This window comes from Giraffa tippelskirchi, chromosome 9, assembly GCF_054371585.1.
Source record: "Giraffa tippelskirchi isolate mGirTip1 chromosome 9, T2T-mGirTip1v1.2.pri, whole genome shotgun sequence".
NCBI lineage: Eukaryota > Metazoa > Chordata > Mammalia > Artiodactyla > Giraffidae > Giraffa > Giraffa tippelskirchi.
In genome coordinates, this window is record NC_137283.1 from 100,507,853 (window position 1) to 100,513,374 (window position 5,522).

A 5,522-nucleotide genomic window follows, 5' to 3' on the forward strand; every position below is an offset into this window, starting at 1 on the left:
CACTTATTAAACAAATAACTTACATAACAGCAAAAAGACAAGCCAAAATTGCCAGATTTCTTTAAAAATTATAATAAAAACATCATATTATCAGGATATGTAGGATACAACTAAATCAGTGATGGGTGAACAATTTAAAGCTTATGATATAAAGTATATATATATACATGTATATATGTATCTATTAAGAAAAATAAAGAATAAATATATTGAATTAAATACCCACTTCAAATCTATAAAAATAACAACAGAGAAAGCTGAAAGAAGAAATGTAATAATAAAGATAAGGTACAAATAACAGTTTAGAAACAAAATGAAACAATAGAACTAACAAATTTAAAAGATGGTTTTTAAAAATTAATCAACAAAATAAACGAGGGGACTAGATAATTAATCAAAAAAAGAAAAAACATAAATATACAACATAGAAATGAAAAGGAAAAAATAACTTGGAAACAAAGGCTGTATTTAAAAAAGGAAACACTGAAAGACGACTTAGTTCATGTCTTTCCAAACAAATCTGAGAACTTATAATATACTAGGAAAATATATTTTACCACATTTAGCATCTATTCAGATAGAAACTATAAACTGAAATTAAAAACTTATCAAAGAACTAACCCCAGAACAAGCACCAGGTCTGGGTGGTTTCAGAGGGAAATTCTATCAAATCTTCGAAGATCAAATAATACCAACCCTATTAAACTGTTCTAAAAGAATAAAAACATTTCAGTGTATCCTTGTAAAATATAACATTGATTCAAAAACCTGAATTATATTGCAAAGGACAGAAAACTTCAGATCTATTTATGAACATCAATGCAAAATTTGAATTAAAATATCAGCAAATAGAATCCAATAGTTCATTTTTAAAAAAAGAATAATGTATCTCAGTGTGGTTCATTCCAGGAATACAATGATGTTAGGAAACCATTAGTATAACTCACCATATTAAAAGATCTAAGAAGTAAAATCATATGATCTTCCCTATATATTCTAAAAAGTCTTGAACAAAATTTAGCATCCATTCTTGATTTAATAATCAACTGCTTTTTTCCAGTCCTGTGGCCACTGGTGAGTTTTTCAAAACTCAGCAGTGCTGCAGTTCACGGGGTTGCAAAGAGTCTGACGCAACTGAGCGACTGAACTGAACTGAACCCATTATCTCTACCACTTATTACATTGGAGGTACTAGCAAACATAATTAGAAAAAACAGTTAAAAGAATTGGAAAGGTAGAGGTAAAATTATCTCTATTTGGTGATGATATGATAGAATATCTACAAAATCTAAGAAAAACAAAAGTAAAACTACTATAAACAATATGAGAATTCAATGAAGTAGAATATAAAATTAACATACAAAACTCTATACAAAAGAAAGTGCAAGTCACTCAGTCATGTCCAACTCTTTGTGACCCCATGGACTATACAGTCCATGGAATTCTCTAGGCCAGAATACTGGAGTGGGTAGCCTTTCCCGTCTCCAGGAGATCTTCCCAACCCAGGGATCGAACCCAGGTCTCCTGCATTGCAGGCAGATTCTTTACTAGCTGAGCCACAAATACTTGCATGTGAACTTAGAAATCTGCAATACTTACATGAATAAAAATTTAAAATAATCCTGAAGGATTAAAAAACTCAAGAGTTAACTTAAACAAATGAATGATGTCCACTGCACCTGGTCAATTCAACACCATAAAAATATCAGTTCTCTCCAATATGTAAATTTAATATGAAACAAATAAAAAAAACACACAGAAGTTTGGATTAAAATAAGGTCTACACAAGGGAAATGACTGATGTCTTTAAATCTCCATTTAAGCCTCTTTCTCTCCTCCTGTCACTGAGACCTTCCCCCCTCCACCCACACGTGGTCTCTCCAGTAAGACAGACAGACCTCATTATGTGATAGCTCAGCACTCTGAGAAAAAGGAGGAAGAAGCAAGATCTTTAAAATGCAGCCTTGCAAGCTGAGTGTCACTTCTGATACATACATTAACCATCAGTCACAAGGTCAGCCCAGATTCAAGGAATAGGGAAATAACAGGGAAATAGACTATCTCATTACGAAAAACTGGCAAAGTAACATAGTTAAAAAGTACATGGGAAAAAAAAGCACATGGAATAGAAACTACTCTTGCAGGCTTCTTTGAAAACACACTCTACCATAAAATGCAAATTAAAAGCACAAAAAAATTTCTTGTCCATCAAATTGCAAAAATCTAAGAGTTGACAGCAGCAGACTCGAGGAAATAGGCAATCTCATATACTGCAAGTGGAAGTAAAACATGGTATAGATCCTATGAAGAGGAATTTGGCAATAATTACCCTTTGACACAGAAATCAATCACAGTCTTACTTCTACCTGCATGAATAAAATATGTACACACGCTGGTTGTGTTAACTTTACTTTTCTTCTTTTCCTGGGCTGTAACAGTAAGTAGTAGGTAAGTTATGATTTTCTTTTAAAACAATTAAAAGCACCATCAAGTTGACATGCTGAGCATCATGGCTGGTCTTATATTCCATCTGGTAAGCTGAGGACTTCAGAGTGTAACTGATAAGGACTGATTTTGCACACTTAATATTCTGCGTATTTATATACAGATGAACTTCACTATTTTCACGTATACATACATACATCCCATGAACACCCAAATATAAGCAGGTATGTATCTCTATAATTATCCCTCAGAAAAGTCCTATGTCCAGGCCAAGCAAAATCTCTTCACAAGCAGCACTCTCAATTATTTATTTGAATTGCAGGTAGTATTTGGGGAAATCACATTAGACTGAAGCCACTTCTATCAATGTTATTTTCAGAGGGCCAAAAATGGTAAATTATTTAAAAACAAGAGGTAAAGAAATATAAAACCTATTTAGTTATTATTCTTGGAGAGAGGACCTCAAAAATAAGCATACAATGTATATACAAGCATTTTAAAGATGATTTTTTGTATGGCTGAGTCCCTTTGTTGTTCACCTGAAATTATCACATGGTTAACTGGCTAGACTCCAATACAAAATAAAAAGCTTAAAAATACATATAATTTTTAAGAACAAATATAAATGGTTGTGGAAATAAGTTACCTACAGGATGCATGAAAGAAATTGCTAACTTGTTTATACAATGGGTAATTTGAAGCATTAAATTTCTTACAATATCATACCATACCTGTGTATAACACTACTATCTTTCAAAAAACATGACTTCCTTTCAAATAAATTTAGACAAAATCTGACAAGCTTTGGAAAACTGGTAGGTATCTCAAAATGTCAAAGATAAATGTAAAAATAATGAATAGAACTCATGAGTGGGAAAGTTAATATCAGCTCAGTTCAGTTCAGTCGCTCAGTCGTGTCCAACTCTTTGCGACCCCATGAACTGCAGCACACCAGGCCTCTCTGTCCATCACCACCTCCCGGAGTCTACCCAAACCCATGTCCATTGAGTCGGTGATGCCATCTAACCATCTCATCCTCTGTCGTCCCCTTCTCCTCCTGCCCTCAATCCTACCCAGCATTAGGGTCTTTTCCAATGAGTCAACTCTTCGCATGAGGTGGCCAAAGTATTGGAGTTTCAGCTTCAACATCAGTCCTTCCAATGAACACCCAGGACTGGTCTCTTTTAGGATGAATTGATTGGATCTCCTTGCAGTCCAAGGGACTCTCAAGAGTCTTCTCCAACACCACAGTTCAAAAGCATCAATTCTGCGGGGCTCAGCTTTCTTCACCGTCCAACTCTCACATCCATACATGACCACTGGAAAAACTACAGCCTTGACTAGACGGACTTTTGTTGGCAAAGTAATGTCTCTGCTTTTAAATATGCTATCTAGGTTGGCCATAACCTTCCTTCCAAGGAGTAAGCGTCTTTTAATTTCATGGCTGCAATCACCATCAGCAGTGATTTTGGAGCCCCCCAAAATAAAGTCTGACACTGTTTCCACTGTCTCCCCATCTATTTCCCATGAAGTGATGGGACCAGATGCCATGATCTTAGTTTTCTGAATGTTGTGCTTTAAGCCAACTTTTTCACTCTCCTCTTTCACCTTCATCAAGAGGCTCTTTAGTTCTTCTTCACTTTCTGCCATAAGGGTGGTATCATCCGCATATCTGAGGTTATTGATATTTCTCCTGGCAATCTTGATTCCAGCTTGTTTCTTCCGCCCAGCGTTTCTCATGATGTACTCTGCATATAAGTTAAATAAGCAGGGTGACAATATACAGCCTTGACGTACTCCTTTTCCTATTTGGAACCAGTCTGTTGTTCCATGTCCAGTTCTAACTGTTGCTTCCTGACCTGCATACAGGTTTCTCAAGAGACAGGTCAGACGGTCTGGTATTCCCATCTCCTTCAGAATTTTCCACAGTTTATTGTGATCCAGTCAAAGGCTTTGGCATAGTCAATAAAGTAGAAATAGAATTATATATCATATAATTAAAATATGCATATAAATATTTCATCTCTAAACTACGATCTATGGATTCAAATCTAAACAAATTGTTTTTTTTCCCCACAATTACCTACAGCATATTTTAGGCAACCCTCCTCAAAGATTCTGAGCCTCAGCACTACTGACATTTGAGGCAGGACAGTTGTTTTAAAGGCTCTCAGATGCATTGTAGCACACTGCCAGCGGCAGCCTTGGCCTCTTAAGATACCAGTACTCCTCTCTTCCCCGAGCTGTAACAAATAAAATTGCCCCCAGACATTGTCAAACGTCCAGCAGTGGGCATAACCACTCCAGTTGGAGTAAACAACTACATCGGATAGATGTTGTCAAATATCTTTAGTTGAGTCAACTTCCACAGTTTGATGTCCCATTTTCTAATTATCTGAAACCTAATTAAAATATAGGTTCCTCTCTGGGGAAAACAGTTGGTTACTATTACCATTACCCGTTATTTCTCTAGTGAATTCTGTACAAGTATCTTAAATCTGTTGTTGCATACGGCTGTTACTGGGTAACGACATGGCAAAATATACTTCTCAAAATAAAGGAATGGTTCATGGACCAAATTTATAAAAGGTTTAGCAGTTGAAATCAATCATCAGAAAGGAAATATATACTTTAAACAAGTAGAACTATTATGTTGGCACTTAGGTATCATTCTGATGTCATCATTTTGGTCAGGTCTTCCTTCCCTGAGACAGATTTTTTCCCCTGTCCTTATAAGGGCAAGTTAAATTATTAGTGCTAATGAAGAAAAGTATAAAAATGGTCAATAGCAAATAATCCAAATAGTTTGACCTGGGAGTACATATAGTTTTTACCTTTTGAATCATCTGGATGCTAAATACAGATGCTTAATTTACAGTACTTGGATCTGTAGAAGATGGTGGGAATAGAAATGAGTATAAAATTTCTTGAAGATTTTGGACCAAGGCTAAGTACTCATTAAGGACAACTCAATGTGGACTATAATTTTTTCAAACATTTTATCTTCATGTGATGTAACTGTTTATATCCAGACACAAGAGCCAAACACAAAACAGAATGCAACACTCAATTTGGGG